At 45.9% G+C, this 19,718-nt stretch overlaps 2 long non-coding RNA genes across 2 annotated transcripts in view; both read right to left on the reverse strand.

Moving 5' to 3' along the window:
- The window catches only part of LOC142605229 (uncharacterized), a 331,852-nt gene that overhangs the window by 299,779 nt on the left and 12,355 nt on the right, over positions 1-19,718 (reverse strand). The window lies entirely within an intron of this gene.
- LOC142600131 (uncharacterized) lies at positions 10,874-12,557 on the reverse strand. Its single transcript, XR_012833587.1, has 3 exons — positions 12,453-12,557; positions 12,207-12,366; positions 10,874-11,860 (listed from the first exon to the last, which is right to left on the reverse strand). It is a non-coding gene; the product is annotated as an uncharacterized LOC142600131 (long non-coding RNA).

Consider the following 19,718-nt stretch of genomic DNA (forward strand, 5'->3'; position numbering starts at 1 on the left):
CATCACAGATGTCCTCATTACGTGGAACTGACTCTTCCGTGAATTGCTAAATTCTTGTTCTCAGCAATATCTCATGGCAGTGAATTTAGTGTGCTGTGTGCTATGTGAGAAGTATTTCCCTTTAGCCTTTCCATTTCATTTAACATTGCCTTGTTCATGGCTTCTGAGAAAGGGCAAATGAGAGTCCTTTGAATTACCTTCTCTAGATCATTCATTACAATAGGCAGAGGTGGTACAGCTTCCTATTATTAAATTTGCTTGGTATGTCCTATTACAATACCCTGTTTTCAGTTGTTTCTAACTTTGTCAGACATGAATGCTTCAGGCTGAAAATGTCAGTGCTACATGCCTGCCTTGAGCTGAGGGGTTTTTTTTAAGGTTTCAGGCAAAGGAGTTTAGCCACTTCTGAGAATAAAGAAAACAACTGAGGGGCAGGGGAAAGCAGTTGCTTTTCAGTGTTAAGAAAAGCCTCATGATTTCATTCTGAGAGAGACCTAAACCCAGGCCCTCTGCCATGGTGGGGAAATCTGTGCGGATCTGGCTACGACTTTACTCTGAGTAACTCCCACTCTCTCCACCTTCAGTAAAGGTCTGGGAGCTCAACAGGTTCCTCTCCTTTCAACATCCACCCTGTGATGGCTGCGCTGTGTAGCCAGGTGTCCAGGTCTCAGGTCTCCTTCCCTGTGGAGTGACAGAAGTGTTCACCCCCCTTGCGGCTACCGATTTGGCCTGGGCAGAGGCAGGGATGAGAAATGTCACTGTGAGGACACTGAGGCTGGAAGGGGGAGAAGGGAGGATAAAGTCAGGTCAGGGAGAAACTGGAACTATCTGGGTGAGTAGACTGGGCACTGGGAGGAAAGAGAATCTCCCAGAGCATGGGAGAGAGCTGAAGACCTCAGTTGCACCCACCTCATACTTCCAACTGGTAGATAAGGGACAATGGCCAGGGTGTCCAAGCCCAGCCATGGTGACCCATGTAGGGCACGTGTCAGTACAGGAGCTGCAGTTGAATTGCCTGCAGGTAATCCAACCCCAGCACACCACCATGATGGAAACAATACTGTGTGAACGAATTAAAATGTTGGAGTGAGTTCAGAGGAGGCCACGAAGCTGATCAGAGGGCTGGAGCACCTCTCCTATGAGGACAGGCTGAGGGAGTTGGTGTTGTTCAGCCTGGAGAAGAGAAGGCTCCGGGGAGATCTGATTGTGGCCTGCCAGTACCTGAAGGGGCCTGCAGGAAAGATGATGAGGGACTGTTTATCAGGGGCATGGAGTGATAGGATGAGGGGTAATGGCCTTAAACTGAGAGAGGGTAGATTTAGATTAGATATTAGGAGCAGGCTGCCCAGAGAAGCTGTGGATGCCCCCTCCCTGGAAGTGTTCAAGGCCAGGTTGGATGGGGTTTTGGGCAACGTGGTCTAATGGAGGGTGTCCCTGCCCATGGCAGGGGGGCTGGAACCAGATGAACTTTAAGGTCCCTTCCAACGCAGGCCATTCTATGATTTTATGAAATGAAAAACATGGAAATTAAGCACTTAGCACAGAGCTAAGAAATACTGGATTTGTTGTGTTTGTCAGTGCAAAGTGATTACATCTTTCTTGGGCACTCTATTTTTAAGTCTATGATCACTTATCAGTTTCGACAAATGTCATCTCCTCAGTCAAAACACAGATTTAAACTTCTCAAGGGATAAGTCTTGGGTACGTAGTAGAGAGGACAGCTCCTTGTAGGATCTCTGCACCATTTACTGAAGATGATGGGAGGAGGTGCAGGAGCCTGTTGGAGGAGAAAGGATGGTTAAGTGCTGCTGTGTAAGATCAGCTACAATCATTGCTTCTGCCACTGTGCACCTGTGCAAGACCAGGCAAGGCATGTGGTGAACTTTTCACAGATGATCAAAAATGGTATATTCCTCATTTTCTGTGATACGTGATTTGAGACCCTGGGATCAGGTCTATGAAAGCACTGAACACTCAGAGCCTCTGCTTGAGTGAGAATGTGTTATATAATGCTCTGAAAAAATAAGGTCCAAAGTATCTCTAATTGGGTACTCAAAATAATGCATATTTTTTTACTCTAATAGCTGTGTCTCAGCTCCCTTTTCACAAAAATGGATCCCTACTCATTTGCTGGGTATGTTACAAAAATACAAGTCATTAACAGATCTAGCATCAATAGGCATCATGGGAAGAAATGAATAATTCTGCCTCCAGTGTGTGGTTTCAGCAGCCTTCAGGAGGTAAAACATGGAGCCAAAAGAGTGAGAAAGAGCAAAACACGGCAATAAAGAGCTGCTAAATCTGTACTACAAAAGGTAAGGTGCTCAGCAAAAAAACCAGTATCATGTAATTACCAGTGGTGGATATGCCTACACTGGAATTGGTACCATAAAAGCAGTCAAACAAATGCATCCACAACCTCATTTAACAGCAGTTAACTCAGCCACCCGAAGCAGCCCAGTCAGAGCCCCAGACACCTCAGGGAGGGCTGCAGAGCCCCAGCGGGTAGCTGTGGAGATACGTGATGGTGCTGGCAGCTCCAGGCTGCGGGGACTGGGCTGCTGCACGGACACGCTCCGGCCGACACCAGGCACGTCTGCGTGGGAGGCAGGGCAGGGAGGCAGGACCATGGGCAGGATGGAAACACTCAAGAAGCTGGATTCAGCTTGCGCCTCCTAAATGTTGAGCATTAGCTACTGCACCCCAAGGTAATTCTTTTTAATTTACCCCACTGTACATAGCGTTGTACAGTTCCAGCGTGGTGCTCCTCTATTGCCTCTCCAAAAATAAGAGTCTCAGTCTCTGCAGTTTGTCCTTACCTGGAAGTCTCACCACAGTGATTTTAATGCCCCGTTCTTGAACGACCCTGTTTTCTAACCTACCTTTTGAAACAGAATCACCAATGTGAATATTCCAGAGAAAGCAGCACTGCTCTTTTATAGCCCCAATGAGCTCACTGCAGCATTGATACTTGCTCAGCTACTTTGTGCTCTGGTCCCTTTTCTCCTCTTCCAAGAAATCCATCTGTACCAAAGCATTAAAAGACTGTGACTACGTAGACATAAATTTTCACATTCACTTTTTCCTCCATCTAAATACCAAGACAAATAGCTGAATACTTGTTTGACTTGGAAAAACTGAAGGGAGTGGGACATTAACTTAAGCATGCTCTTCCAGTTCATCTCCAGATTAGACATTTTCATTAAAAACCTGGAGTGAAAAAAATTACTTATTTTTTGTGACCTTTGACTGTACTGTTTTTGTCAGGAAAGGGGGATGGTTGTCAGAAAAAGAAAACCAGAAAGCTATCATCTATAAACACATTTCAGAACTGTTTCTCAGTTTTAGGAACAATTAATTTGATAGCATATTATCAAAGTGCATTGCAAGTACATTTAGTTGAGAGAGGTAATGAAATCTCAATCATACAATAAACTGCATCTGATCACATCTCAGAGCACATGTGTAGATGTGAGAGAGACAAAATAGCACCAGCACTGCAACTGTGCCAAAGAGCTCCCACCTCCACGAAACTTGGTGAAATCAGTCAAGTTAACATATTCCAAAAAGAGTAATTTCTTAAGGAGATGATCATGTTACTGGCTGGTTTTTTTTCAGCACAATGTAGAAAACATGGTACATTTTAGCAGTGATGTTTTGTGGCTCCTGACTGCTCCAGCCACAGTGGCACAATTACCTCTGAGACATGTCTAGGTGTCCAGGGGCATGAGGTCTGAACAACTTTGCCAGTCCCTGAGACAGGATGACTTGCAAACAGTGCACATGATAGATTAAGGTATGCAGGTGCTGGGAATTTTAAATGTACCCAATGCCAAGTCATCAACATTTGTTTCTCACCTAAAATGGGATGGATGGGGCTCTCCAGCTGAATGGATGAAAGATTGACTGCCTCTAGGCAGTAGAGAGAAAGGCATCGGGATGAAATTTGTCTGACCTACTTTAGATGTCTGTGTTGGGATGAGACGACTCACGCCCTAGAAGTGCCTGCTTCTCTCCATTGATTGCAAAGGCAGGCTAGGCGCGGAGCTCAGGTCAAGGAAGCTAGAGAAGCTGCACACGTCTAAAGTTAAGTGAGATGAAACTCACCATGGAAGACATTGAATTTCTTCCCTTTAACAGGCACAATGAACAAGGAACACTCATACTACACTACATTGTACAGGGACTGAGCATACTCCTTACTGTGCCTGACTAGCCCAGATGGCAGAGCTAGAAGCAGAAGAAACTCCCCACAATATCGATTGATATATCGATATATTGATTTTAAGCTGAGCCAGCCTCAGGTAACACAGGAAAATAGTTGTGAATGGTCCCTATGCAATGAGCACGAGAAAAGAAACTACTCTGCCTACACTGGATTATAGACTAATTTGGGTGAGAAGGCACCTTTGACCCCCTGTATTCCATCTGCATTGCTCTGTCTAAAGATAATGTCTCACATTTTATAACTGATCACACAACCAAGTCTGTGTTATTCAGCATTTTGTCATGATTTTCAGTCACAAAAGACATTGTTTCTTAGCTTGATGAAGAACTCCTATTTGGAGCAGCTTAATGCAGACTAAATAGTTTTTATAATGGGGAGAAAATGAGGAAGTGAATAATAATTGCATTCATCTGTTCATGATTAAAAATGATATATTAAAAATGATACCATGCTTGAAAGATAATTTAAGAGGGTATTAATTTTGATGGTGTGAATGATGTAAGTCCAGATAAACCTATTCTAAACCTATTCCAAACCTATTCCTAGTAAATAAAACCTAGTAAATGAAACTTATTTCTACTAAATAAACCTATTTCTAATTTGGAAAACATATTTTCTGCACCATTTAAGACAGTGGTAGGAGCATAACAGAAACATTAATTTGAATGAAAAACTTTCACAGTGTCAATTCAGAGGTGCTAAATGACAATAAGCAGCTTTGTTGTAAAGAATCTTCTATCAGGAGATTATAGCTGAATGAACGTTCTCTCAAAGTGGATGGAGCAATTTGTGTCCTTAAAACTACGAACTTGTTTGAGAGTTACACCTCCTATGTAAGTAGCAATGCACTACTATTCTGTGAGATGCTTCCAGTCAGCACGGAAGACAAAGGCTTAACGGGACATTGTTAGGGTTAACATGTTATGAAGAAGGGGCAAGGTTTTTAACCTGTGAGACATTTGTAGTACCAGGGTGATCAGCTGAAGCAAACCAGCTCTTTAAATTCCTTTGGGCACCCATGAATACTGACCGAGCTCTGCTGCTCTTCAGGCCAGGCGAATGCTGGTACTGGATGAATCTAATCCTTCCTTCTCCCTGTGGCAGCTTTGATGTCTATGTGAAATTAAAGAGAGACATTAGAAGAACTGCCTGTACTATCCAACACTGCAGCAATATTACGTTTAAATACATGCTCCTGACTTTGTAAAATGCAAGAACATTAACATAAAAAATTAACCTGCTATTTAATATTCTCTCACTTGCTATGTTCATCATTTTAAAAATGTAGCAGTGAAGCAAGGCAGCTGCAAAGAAAAAAGTTTAGACTTTAGCCTCACAACAGGTAAAGCCTAGAAGTACGTATACTTTGATATAGAGAATTAGGCTAGGGAAGAGAATAAATCCAAACTATTACAGATTATGAATTTAGAAATGTTTATATATGTGTGTGTGTGTATATATATATATACTCACCCACCCACAGAGTCATATATCACTTGAATATTGGTAAGGCTCAAAGAGAAATTTTGGGTCTAAGACTGACAGACCATGAAAAGCAGAGGTATCTTGGGAATTTTTTTCAATAAGAGCTGAAGGACTGATGTTACACATGTGGAATGCTGATTAAAATGCAGAACTGAAAGAAAAAAAGTCACAGCAACCAATGTCTATAGTTCAACAGCAATATAATGCACCAATAAGCAAAAGACCCCTGATGTATTGTGAGAGATGTAACTAAACACATTAAAGGAAATGGCTGAAAGTATGATAGTGTGATAACTCCCATGAAAAGTGGTGTTTATGAGTGGAAGAAATATCTTTTCTGTCTCAAGGAGGTGGTCAGCCAGAACTTGCACAGACCCAAGCAAAACTGACACAGTTAAAAATATTTGCCTAGATAACAAAATGCATAACTATATCATTTAACATTTATCTTTGCTTCGTAGGTTGACTTTATTACTTGTAATAAATTGTCATGTTTTATAAATCTCAGACGCTGTTTGCAGTTCTGCTTTTTATCCTTCATTCTCTCCCCTTTTGAACTAAGCCTTTGAACAAATTGAAGTAGGGTTATCAGTCAGGGGAAGGGAGGCCTCTTCTAATCTGGTAACCTTAATTAGTGGCTAATTCATTGAAGAAACAGGCAACAAATTTGCAACTGTATACACAACACATAAAAAATAGGCATTAGCAAATTTCCAATCGTTTCCTTAACATTTCACATTTAAAATTGTAATTATTTGTCTCAATGGAGGCCATCTATTTTACACTCACAGAAGGGACACTTGCCAAAGGGATCAGTTTTCAGATTGTGCTTGATCAGCTGCAACAGGAGAGATCATAGAATCATAGAAAAATAGAATACCAAGTTGGAAGTGACCTCAAGGATCATCTGGTCGTCTTAATGATGGCAAGATTTCTGTGGGCAGGAAATCATGACATCTTGCTTTGAAGCCTGTTCCACTGCATGGGGAAGGTGCTGCAAGAACAGTCCCTCAAATCTAATGGAAAGCTGTGTCAGATTTACATTGAGGTCCCTGAAATGATGCTCTTTCCTAGGCGAGGAAGCCCATTGTCAAGGAATAAATCACAGGAGTGTTTTATGCTATCTCGTAATGATAACCTTAATTCAAATCTGAACTACTCAGCCTCAGATTAATAGAACAAAACATAAAAATTGGTTATGACAGAGGGTTAAGTAAACATATTCTCTTTTCTGACTGCAGATGGAAGGATGATTCATGGCGGGGACAAAGTAGTGGTGAGAACTGACACCAGTGTTACTGGGCATGCGTCTTTGCTCTTCTCATTCCTGAAGATGGACTCAGCTGAGACTTGCCAAGTCCTCCAGATCTGACTTAATGACCATGCTTTCACATCACAGGAGTTTCAGGAATATTTGAAATTCTAGTTTGGAATAAACAACTTTGAAATACCAAATGATTAATATTAAGTGCAATTCTTTTCCACTCATTTAGTTACATTTGATTCCAAATAAGAGTACTGCTAACACCAAATACTTTTATGTGTCCCCGAGCCGCGGGGGGACCCTACCCGGGGCCGCGACAGCAGTTCACCTGGCCCATCCCGCCGAGGCCAGGAGAAGTCTCGCCTGGGACACGCTGGTGGGACTCAGGGCAGTGCCCAGCCGGCCCGAGCGAGGACACCAAGGGGGTCGCGGTGCCAATCGGTGCTGCAGGGCAAGAGCTCGACTGTCACCAGTGCCGCTCCGTGCACCGTCCCTGCAGGCACTGGGGCTATTGCCGGGCCAGCGTTGGGACAACACAGCTTGGCATTCTGACCCCAATGGTCGCACTGGGGCGGGGGGGGGGGGGGGGGGGGGGAGGGGCCCTGGGGGTGTCTCCCCAGGATGTCCATGTCTCTCATACCGGGGAGCCCAGAGCAGGGCACAGCGCTGCAGGCTTGGCCTCACCGGGGCTGAGCAGAGGGGAAGGGTGACCTCCCTCCAGCTGCTGGCCATGCTTTGCCCAGCGCAGCCCAGGGCACCGCTCACGGCTGCCTTTGGGCAAGGGCACCTTGCTGGCTCCTCGTTGACTTGGTGTCCACCAGGACCCCTGGGGCCTTTTCTGCCACGCTGCTTTGCCAAGCTGCTTTTTTGGTCATGAGTAGGTTTCCACAGAACTCCATTTTTCCTTTCCCCAGAGCCTTACCTTCTCCAGGCTGAACAACCCCAGCTCTCTCAGTCTGTCTTCACAGGAGAGGTGCTCCAGCCCTCTGATCAGCTTCGTGGCCCTCCTCTGGACTCGCTCCAACAGCTCCATGTCTCGCTTGGACTGGAGACCCTGAGGCTGGATGCACTAGTCCAGGTGGGGTCTCATAAGAGCAGAGAGGGAGACAGGGAGAATCACCTCCCTCAACAAGCGAGCCATGTTGCTTCTGATGTGGTCCCAGGTATGGTTAGCTTTCTGGGCTGCAAGTGCTCAGTGATGGCTCGTGTACCACTTTTTATGCACCAGTACTCCCAAGTCCTTCTCTGCAGGGCTGCTCTCAACCCCTTCATCCCCCAGCTTGTAGTGATACCGGGGCTTGCCCCAACCCAGGTGCAGGACCTTGTGCTTGGCCTTGTTGAACTTCATGAGGTTTCTCATGGGCCCACTGCTTCGACATGCCAAGGTCCCTCTGGATGGCATCCTTTCCCTCTAGTGAATCGACCACACCACTCAGCTTGGGGTCACCTGCCAACTTGCTGAGGGTGCACTCAAAACCACTGCCTGTGTCGCTGACGAGGATATGAAATAGTAGTGGTGCCAGTACAGATTCCTGAGGCACATCGCTCAGGACTGCTTTTCACTTGGACATTGAGACATCGACTGTTGTGTTGTATCTTGCCTCACTTGGTCAGGTGAATCCTATTAGGTCCCAACACACCCAACTTCTCCAGGGTAGATCCATGATCACAGAAGCCAAACCCACCAGTCATGAAGCCAGGCATTCACCTTTTCAAGCAGCCTCCTCCTTCCTAAGCCCCTTTCTCTGGCTGGGAGGTGTGGTCATCCTTGTGATGGAGTTCACGCTCTTTGGACGCAGATCTGTTGTGTTGTATTATATTGTGGCTCAGGCTGCCAAAAGCGGTGCCCTGTCTGTCCCATTGCAACTCAAGGGGAGTTTTCTTCAAGCACAGCAGCTAGGCTCTGGACAGCCTCACCTCACGGTGCTTTTCACTTTGCCAGCGAGGAACAAGTTTCTATCCCTGGATTTTCATTTAGAAACCTCTTACTGAACAAGTCCTGTTTTAATGGAGTGGTGTCTCAAACAATGTGACATTGGTAGAAAGCCTTCAGAAGAAGTCTGGTGTGCTCCGGACCGCAGAGTGTGGTAGCCAGCAGCTCTGGAACTGCTGTAGCCACAAACATCCGCAACTGAAAACCATCGCGGCTTTTAGTGTGGTTACAGAGCCTTACACTGTTCTTAGCAGGCACAAAGCATACCTTTGTTTTTAATTTTCATTCATCTGCAAAAATGATCATTAGTGTAATAGGATGCCATGCTGTTTATTAGAAGTAAATAAATTAACACCGATACACAAAGGATCTTTTCCTCATCACAAACACTAAAAGGATGAGCAACTCTGCACAGAAAGGTAAATAAGGCCCTCCTGCAGGAAACCCCAAGCTTCCAAGGAGAAAGGTGAAAGAGCTGTAGGTCCTTATGTCACAGGACAACTGGTGACTAAGCCAAGTTATGGACACTGTCACATCACAGGTAGTCAGGGCCAGTTCAGATCAGCAACCTTCTGGATCTATGTTCTTGATGAACCGGATGTTTCAATTCTTACAAAGCTGTGGAATCAACGAGAATTAAATACCGACATGACTGTATTGGCTACAGAATGACTAGAAGGAATATGGAAGTGGAAGATACATCGAGGTGTTAGTGAGTCCTTCGAGAGGCCTCTTCCTGTCCTGGAGAGTGGGTGGGATTCTGGGCACCACTTAACGTGGCTGTTCTTTTTTGACCCCTCCTTCCCATCAGTCCCTTGGCAGGGATTGTGGCTCAAAGCCAAGCGTCACCACTTTACGCTGCAAGAGCAAGGCAACGTCACGATCGTGACCCAGAGACAAGTCTGGAGCTTCTTGTCACTCAAGAGCTGAGCTCAGGGCCAATGGGAAGGTAAGGGAGATCAAAAGCATAGCAAGATAATAGATTGACCAGTGGTGGCCTTCTGGACAAAAAGCAGTGCTTTTCTTTCCCTGATCTGAAGAAGTAGTAACATACTCAGTCCTTTCCTTGTCAAGAGCTTTTCTTGGATGCAGGTGTCTCCTCAGGTTTCCTCTGAGAACAAATAAAGCTGCTGGGAGAAAGGCAAGGCTTCTACAAGTGCAGCCCTTGCATGACCTTGGTGTCTTCTTGGGCAGGTAAATCTGCGAGAGCAAGCTGAAACACAGGGAAGGGGAAGGGAAAGAGAAGGGAAGGAAAGAGAAAGGGGAAGGGGAAGGGGATGGAAGAGGACTCATCCAAATACTGAGACTAGCCAGATATACATTTGAGACTTTACTTCTGTAAAGAAATAGTAAGCAATTTGAGAAAGGACATAGGAAGAAGTGCTAGGAACTGCAGACAGTCCGTACAATGTATTCCAGCAAAGGCAAGGGGAATAGGCACATATCGGTCACTCGGTGGCATTACAACCCAATCACTCTGTCAGTACTCAGGTTTGTGTGTACAATAGCACCATCGACTCCGGTTAGTAACTGTGGACCAAATGCTTATCTGCAGTTTTCAACTAACCATCAAGGCAGGTAAATGAATGGCAGGGACATGGTAAGAAAGATGCCGACAGTAAGGTCTCAACATCTGACGTTTCTCCCTTTTGAGTGCATAGGGTGTTGTGGTTTTGATTATTTTTTTTTTCCCCCCAGAAATGATTTAGGGATTTTTTTTTTTATTTTTTTTTTCTAAAACCCCTCAGTTTTATCATAGAGCAGAGGTGCTGGCAATTTGGAGTGTAGTTACTTAGGGCAGCGATTGCTGAGGAGGCCATCAAGCAAGCCTTTGCCCGTGAAGAAAAGATGGCATTGCTTCCAAAACACTTGAGGTGCCAGCCCGGAGAGTTGCTCGCACCTGAATTTCCATGCTTTGCTGCCTCCTGCACAACCATTGCAAGACCTGCAGATCAGCCGTGCAATTCCATTCCCTGTTGTGGCTGGCACTTGCATTTTTCCTTCTGAAAGGAGCTCGACCCCAGTGGACATCAGACAGGGCTCAAGCATCAAACCAAGAGAGGCTCTTTCAGTATTTGGAGCTTTGGGAAAAGCTGGTTTCAAAACTCCGGCTATGACTGACAGAAAGGGGGGTGTTTGCCTCAGTTCAGAGAAAGCTGATCTGCTGGAGAAGCCTCAAGAAAGGAATGTTTTATGCAGCTGATCTGGAGTTATTAACCTTGTGGGAACTGCCAGCTAGCCATGTTTGAGCCAGAACTGTAAGGGTACTCTGCTGTGCGCTGCAGACAAGAACTTGCCCTGACCCAAGAGCAGGAATTTTTTAAAGGTGCAGATGGCAAGGTAGGGGGATATGACTACTGTCATTCCTTCTGCTTTCTTACTACTACTGCTGAAAAGTCACTCTAACACTAGTCTTGTGAAAGAAGACACAACTCCTAGAAGCATGTGCTCAAAAAGTGTGAAATGACTACTTTCTAAATGACAAAACCACTAAAGCAGAACACTTATCAATGTACCTATATTGGCTTAAGGGGAGGAAAGGGAGCTAAGACGCTACATTTGGAGGTTTTACTGTAACATGTATCCAAAAAACTATAACATGTATCCAAAAATTTGTTTCTAAAAGACACAGTAATAGAGGACTGCCAGAATCCCAGGTTATGGACTTCGCAAGAGATGTGAACTCCCAAGGAAAATGCCAGTTTTGACCATCAATGGCTCACTGAGTGAGCCAGCAAGGCCTCCTGCGCAGGCTGCGGGGGGGTCTGAGGGCGGTGCGGGGCCGCTCCGGCTGAGCGGAGCACGAGGGAAATCTGCCAGCCGGAGCAGAAGGGCATGGGTGCCTGTCTCCTCGCCTCAGCCGAGGGGGTGCTGGGGCTGCATCGTGCCCCTCCAAGCCCAGGCGTCGCAGCTCATCCAGGGAATCCAAGCAGCAAAACCACATCGGCACCTACAAGGACAGAGTCAGAAAGTGCTGATGGAACCAGGAAGGCAGGAATGGGCGTGACTTTGCCCCCCCTTCTTTGGGAAGTCCTCTGGCACAGCAAAGAGACCCCTTCCTGGCCATGACTCGTGTTGCTTTGGCCCCTTCTCCACATGGGCCATACCCTCAGAGCAGGGCAAGTTGAGAGAGATGTGCAGGGGCCCCTGGCCAGGCAGCGGGGCTCGCCAGGGAGCCCCCAGGGAGCCGTGATGCGGTCCTTGCCAAAACCCGAGCAGCAGCGTCTCTGTGCACCACGGAAATATTTCCTTGACTCAGAGCATTTGAAAGAGGGATGGCAGGGTCTGCTACACACCTGGGCTCCTCGTTCTTCTCGCCCTGCTTGGATTTCCTCTCAGTTGCCCATCCCTGAGAGCTCCCTCTCCAACCTTCTCCTCTTCCTGCCTGGGTGCCCATCGCTCCCCTCTTCACAGCTCAGTTTTCGCTTTCTGCTGGCTTGTGAAGAGCCTGGCAACCTTTCCATTCAATAGTATTGTTAGACAGGGAAAGCTCTGAGAAACTTGAACCACCCCTGCTCTTAATCGAAGCGAGCTCATTTTACCTTCTCTCCCCAGAGGAGCTCTTCAGGTGCTGGCTTTCTGCAGCGACTGGAGGCACTTGCAGTGGAAATGTGGAAGTTACCAGCTGGCAAGGACCTACCTGCCCAGTTGCTCCCTTAGCTCTCAAAGGCAGATCCCTTGGGTGGGTTTGCTCAGCTCAGCCCAGACAGTTCTGGGGGGATCAGCGCGCAAAGCGTGACAGCCAGCCTGCACCAGCCTCACCCTGCGCTTTTGCAAGGCTGCAGGCTGGGGGATGACCTTGCTTGTCCCTGCAGCGGCGGCAGTCCCACCTTCTGAGGGGGGAGGCTTCTGTTGTCATGTTGCTTGTGGCCCTGATGTACCTCTGCTGTCTCTGCTTCCAGCCCTGGTGCCGGCGACTCCTCGGCTGATGTGCCGGCAAGCCCGGCCACCTCCTCCCCAAAGAGTTCCCCGTGGTGCTCAATGAGGAACTCCACCAGCTGTGTCACCTGCACACAGCAAACCAGTGGTTTGCACCTGGGTGGCTGAAAAGGGGACAAACAGGAGCCTTTCCCGCTCCCGACCCTTGCTTCTGCGCAGAAAGCTGCAGCTGTGGGGATGCTCTTCCCGGCAGCTCCCCCACCAGCGTTTGCTGAAGAGAGGAGGCAGCCAGGCACCTCTGAACACCAAAGCTCGGCTGGGCCCGCAAGGCTGGAGCCGGCTGGTAAATATGGCGTACCTGCCCCGTCACCTGCACCAGGGCATCCAGGGGCAGCGTCTGCTCCTCGGGTGGGCTGAGCAGGTTCGGCCCCGCGCAGATGGCCAGGTTGCCGGCAGTCATCCTGCTGCTGGCCGCATTTCTGCTGATCTTCCTGTGAGCATCACATGCTGCACAGGTTCACCATCGCCATGTCAGTACAAGAAATGAGGAGAAATACAGTATGAAGTAAATTATGCAGCTGATACACCATAGTCCAGGTGCACTCCTTGGCCCAGACCCTACTGCAGCTTCCCAGGGTGAGGTCTGACATTTCTGAAGTAGTCTGAAGGTGATGCAGATGCCTTCCTGTCACTGTGGAAATACATCTATTTCTATCATGCTCTAATTGTTATTTTCCTCCTCTGTGAGAATAAGCTTTAAATAAACCAGAGCTTTAACTGACCATCACTGATGTTGTTATTCTTGCAGTTCATCTAGGACTTCTTTAGATATTTTATGAATCTTCCAGATTATGTCACCATAAAATGCCCTTAATAACTGATGGGTCCATATGTGTGTCCAGATGCACATATTGCTCATCACTGCTTGTGACGACTAGCTGCCCATCCCTGCCTTATGCCTTTCTGGATTGTCCTCTGGTTTTGTTCTCAGCTCCCTTGGGTTTAAAAATACTTAACTAAAAGAACAAGTTAGCTCATGACTTGATGCCCTTAATATTTAGTGCTCTTTCTGAACCCTCTTATTTTTGTATGAGACAAAGTACAGAGAGAGAAAAAAGTGACGAAGCAGAAATCCAGGAGAACAGGAGTTAGAATGGGCAAAGAACAAGAGAACAGGAATAGCTCTTTTTGAAAGAGAAAGAAGAGAGACCATAGGGAAGGCATGAAGAACACAAAGGGAAAAAAATCAAATGAGAGGAGACAGAATGAACCGGGAACAGGACAGCAGAGTCAGGATTATATGAGTGAAATAGGAGAATAAAAAGTGTCAGCAGTTTTCAGGAATGAACGTTTAATATGTGGTTCTGCTGCCTGCACTGTTCTGCTCCTGCCCAGGAGGCAGCTTGTTTCAATGACCTCTTCTGAGGACCCTCATCCACAACTGCCACCTCCTAAATGCTTCCAGCACATTCCCTGCACGCGCAGGTGTTCACCATGACCACAGTAATCTCAGCATCTTTTTTATTAAATTCTGGGAACTTGTGTCCATTAGTACCTGTACTTAATTTACAGATTGCATTTATCCAATTATTGTTTTTTTTTTTTTCTCCCTTTAAAAGATCTTACACTTTTTTTTAAAAAATCATGTTTATTTTCAGTGTTTACTAAGTGACAGATAACATGAAATATTGCTTTAGGACAGATTAATACATAGCAGCTTCTTATGAAAACTGGGTGATAAATGACACTGTGCATAAGTGAAAGATGAGCTGACAAATCTCAGAATGATAGCAGTTCTCTTTAATGTCTTTGCCACAGCCTGCTCGCACATCCTTCTTCTTTGAACACAGCTTGGGATCAGACTATCTATTTTTCTTTTCAAGTTGAAACTGGAGATCCATTGAGATGATATATATTCTGCTTACATGAAAAAGCATTTGTGATTATGATGCATTCAGCCGCGATCTGTTTCTGCAACACCAAGACTATTCTCTCTTCCAGGAAGACTTATTTGAAAGTTAAATAGCAATAAAGTGAAATCATGATGCGGTCTGGGAGCTGTAATAGAGTTCTTTCTTGTGCCTTTTAAAAATATATATATTCAAACTTGTGGAAACAATACCATTTAAAGTAATCTTTCTAAGATGACTAGAAGGGAATTACTTGCAAAAGAAATTCAGTAGTTTCAGACAATCAAAGCTTGACTGGGTTCATTTCAAAGCTCAGGGGAGGTATTTGCTAAATGGAACACAGATTTGGTGTGGCACCTGCAAAACAGGAGAGTGTAAGGGGACATTTCTGCTATTTGCATTTCTTGCTCACTCTCCTGCCATGTCTCACCATGGGCACCAACCTCTTCAGCATGGGCAGGTCTGGGAGCACCCAGGCTCATGCCAGGTGTTAGGGATGGCTTCAGAAACCAGAGCCCCCCTTCCCTTCCAGAGGACAGAGCACAAAGCAGTGTGGGGCAGCCTGAACAATTTTGAGCCCACTGGCTCAAAAGGTCTGGGTCCCATGGATTTGGAGACCGCTTGGGTGAAGCTCGCTCCTAGGCATCTCTGCTATGGTGGGCAGGCAGGGGCAGCTGGCAGGGAGCAGGAGTTTATCTGAGCCACCCTGTCCATGTCTGGTGGAGAGACCAAGGCAGGTTTGTTGCTTTGCCACCTGTGCTGGGTCTGGCTAGGATGGAGTTCTTCCCCCATAGCAGCCCTCATAGTGCTGTGCTTTGTATTTGTAGCTAGAAGGGTGTTGATAACACATCAGTGTTTTGGCTACTGCTGAGCAGTGCTTGCACAGCATCAAGGCTGCCTCTCCAACCTTTTTTCTTGCTTTGCTTCTGTGCATGGTCTTTGCTTTTTTTTCATTAAACTGCCTTTATCTTGACCCATGAGTTCCTAATCCTATTTTCTCCCTCTGTCTTGCTGAGGAAGAGGAGTGATAGAGCGGCTGGGTGGGCACCTGGCAGCCAGCCAACGTCAACCCATCAAACTATCTCTCTTCCTCTTTCCTATTCCTCTCGTGAAGGACTAATCCTGACAGAGAAGGTCAAAGCAAACTAAAAATGATAAAATGGTCATGTGAAGCATGTTTTAGAATTCATTGCTACCTGAACTGGTCGGCTCTCATAGTGATCATCGTTGCTTCCATATCCTTTTTTTGCGCTTTCCCGGCAGGAGGACTTACCGTGTCTCCTCAGAGGGGTGTTTCTCTATCTTCACCTGGGTGCTCCCACATTGCCTCTTTGCAGTGAAGCCAGCTGGGAAGTTGCACTCAGTTGAGCACACCTTTAAGCAGCTCCTTGCTGCGCTTCCAAGATGTTCACAATTGTGATAGGGATGGGAGATGTGGCCATGTTTAACTCACAGAAACCATGAGTCTGGCCTGAGCAGAGGGCTGTGAAGAGGCTGGGAGGGCCCTGCTCCTCATCATTACCATCCGTCTTGATTCATTTTAAGAGAACAGCCCCAGTTCCCAGGCCCAATTTAAAAGTCAGGCTCTGCTCAACATATCTCACCCTTTACATTCAAGTTTCCTTCATCAAGGAGTTAAGGCAAACACAGAGGAAATGCACTATTCAGACCTTTATGACCTATGTGTTCCAGGCAGAGCTGTTAAACCTACTGCACAAAATAAATCAGTGCATCTGGAAAGAAAAAATACTCTTTATCTGTTGTTTTAGGAGTTCTAAAGGTCTAGGATAGGTTGTCTAGGCAAATAGCTAGTGACTGCTGGGTACATACACCTGATCCTAAAGATCCTTCTTTCGGCACTGGTGTCCCTTGAGAAGACAGAGATTAACATAAAGATTTGGAAAAAACAAAGTTCTGGAATATACTGGTAATGGCACTTTGAGCCCCTGTTCCTCTTTGGACCATTGGAGCTCAAATAATCAGGCCCTGAAACATGACAATGGACCAAGATGTGAGTTTTACCTTTAGTTTCATGATCAATATGTGTGATGTTGAGAATAAAGAGTCTGTGGACCTCAACAAAGCATTAAACACGAATGAAAGGTTTTACTAAATCCTGAAAGGTAGGATTAAGGATTTCTGTACTGGATATTGAACTAGCAAACCCATCACCCACTACTCCTTTCATGGTAAAGAAAAGTCCCTCAGGGATTTTCTCGTATGGAAGAGAAGGTGGATAAAACCAGCAACGGCACTATGGGAAATGTCACCAAAGAATTGTGGAGGGTGCTTTTTCTTAATGTGGTGTAAGTAAAATCAAAGACCATTGCACAGAGCAAAAAGAAATAATCCAAACCAGTCCCAGTCCCTTTGCTACCGTCCAATTGGGTCACAAGCTGCCACCCGCAGCAAAGCCTGTTTTGGATTCTCTGAAGGTTTGACCCAGTGATCTATGAGTGGTATTAATGGGGTGAGAAGACAAATCTCACTCATCTGGTGAAACTGGACAGCTAGAGAAACTTGTTTCTTTGTGCAAGCCAGAATTTGGGCTGTCAGAAGCTTTTCTGGGTGTATCTTGGGCTCCCCAGAAAAAGGTTTAACCTTAATTTTCCTCTCGCTCAGTGAATGGGAAGAGGTGATTGGTTTTGCAAATGCGGTCACAGTGTCCCATTCAAATGTGCTAACAACAGTCCGTTTAGTCCAGCATATGAAGACAGATGCAGGAACAGCATATCTTACTTATCCTTATTCAAGAAATGACTGCTAGAAAAAGAAAGAAAGAAAGAAAGAAAGAAAGAAAGAAAGAAAGAAAGAAAGAAAGAAAGAAAGAAAGAAAGAAAGAAAGAAAGAAAGAAAAAGAGAAAGAAAGAAAGAAAGAGAAGACAGAAAGAAAGAAAGAAAGAAAGAAAGAAAGAAAGAAAGAAAGAAAGAAAGAAAGAAAGAAAGAAAGAAAGAAAGAAAGAGAAGACAGAAACCAGAAACCATTGTGGAGGGATCAGGGAAGGAGGAACCTACATGGCATGGGGGAGCCCCATTAGAGCAATACTGCTACCCTGAGAGACTGTCCCAGCATGCGGATGCTCTCGGAAGAGAAAAGCAAAAAGCAGGGCTAAAGGATTGATATTTTGTGAGTATTTTGTAGCTGCAGCCCCAGTCTGGTCTTTTATTTGAGAGTGTCACTTGTAACTGCAGGACTTGGGAAACCTGCTGTGTGGGAAAGGTCTAATTAACGCTGAATCACCCATCACCTGCTCACCGCCATCCCACCGGTACAGGGAGCGGGTGACAATAAACAGCTCAGCGTAGGTGGGTCTCTTTTATTAGCTAACTGGAGGCCATTGGGGGGGGGGGGGGGGGGGGGGGGGGGAGGAAAAAAAAAAAAAAAAGAGTGCCCCAGCTGAGAATTAAGCCGAACCGTTGATTGAATATGGGGTTGGAAAATGGCAGTACTGCCATAGTTAAGAGAACAAATACCAGTTCGTTCCAGTACTGGAGAAGTGTGGACAAACTCCAATTGTTCACTCTCAGCTGAGTCACTCCTTTCATTGCTGGGTGTTAAATGAATCATTCCTCTCATTTTCTACTTTGTTATAATTTGTCAATGTGTTTTCAACCATTTTTTAACCTGAGCAGAGGAATGCTGACAAGCATGAGCTGGTATGTTTGCAGAAATGATACTCCCAACCCCAACACTCCCATGGGAAAAATATGAGATATATCTGGGGAAACTTGGCATGTGGAGTGGTGAGGGTACAAGCAAAGAGCATCTGGTTAGAAGCACTGCACAGTTATGGAGAAGGCACCTGCGGGGAAAGAAAGGCCAAGTCTATGTTCACTTCATAGTCTAGAGCAGTGGAGCCATTTCGGAGCAAATCTCCCAATCATGGCCACTTACGGTGTGTGTTGGTGCAGTCCTCAAAGTGGTTTTGGTCCACATAAACTAGATTGGTGCCTCTGCTCCAGGCAGGCATCAGCTGAGCTCCAGTCCCTAAATGGGATCATGAGAGTCTGAATCAAAGACTGGTCCCAGCTCTGACCCACATGTGGGGTGGGGGATCAGGGTCAGGGCCTTTGGGAACAGGCCAAAGTTGATCCATCAGACTGATGATGGAGTAGATGTCAGGGCCTCAGCACCAGGGTCTGAATTCATAGATTCACTCCTATTGGCCTGAGCTACTTGTTAATGTGAACACAGGCAAAAATGTTAAATTTTACCTTAAAAAAGAGAAAGATTGTTTGAATGTAGAAAATAGGTATTACTATCACAAATGAGGGCCAGAAAACCCTCTTACTTCTGTCGGGTTTGTCTAATGCTGTTCCAGACCGTGAACTATTTCCATCCAAAATTACTATTCCACATTACTATTTTCCTCTTGCTTTAAGCAAGAGTCTCATCAGAATATTCCACAATAAGTTTCAGGTACAGAAGCAGAGGCTTCTCCAGGGCAAGGACAGAGCCAGAGGGACCCTCACTCATGCTTTTTGCACAACTTTGACATAATTGATCCTGGTAAACAGACCACAAGATATGTTGAACAACAAAACTAGGAGATGTACTTCTGGCCACCTCTCCACGTAGAGCTGCCATCGTGAGTCTTTGTCAGGAGGTTAGAAAGGCCGTTTCAACCTTGGTGTGAACTCCTGGGTGCGTGAAAGTGGTCAGAAGTTCAGTGGCTGAAATTCAGTTGTTTTTCCAATTTGTGGAAAGAAAAATTCTCCCAGAGATGTGAGAAAGTTAGAGCTACAGCAGTATCGCGTCACTGTTTATGAAATTAAAGGCTGTAGAGCATGCTCTCTTATGGGGTGGCAATGAAATGTACGTTTCCTCCCTCCACAAGCCACGCGCTTGCCTGCAATGAGAGAACTGCAGACCCACCAGCCAGGCGCCTTTACCCACTGCGCAGCCCAGCAGATGTAAAGTTTCTGTTTCCCTCCTGTTGTTGCCTTGGGAGGCTGAGAAATGCAAGGAAGGGAAAAAGGCAGTGGCCACAAGCAGTAAGTGCCATCTATCTAACCTGA

This window comes from Balearica regulorum, chromosome 1 (assembly GCF_011004875.1).
Source record: "Balearica regulorum gibbericeps isolate bBalReg1 chromosome 1, bBalReg1.pri, whole genome shotgun sequence".
NCBI lineage: Eukaryota > Metazoa > Chordata > Aves > Gruiformes > Gruidae > Balearica > Balearica regulorum.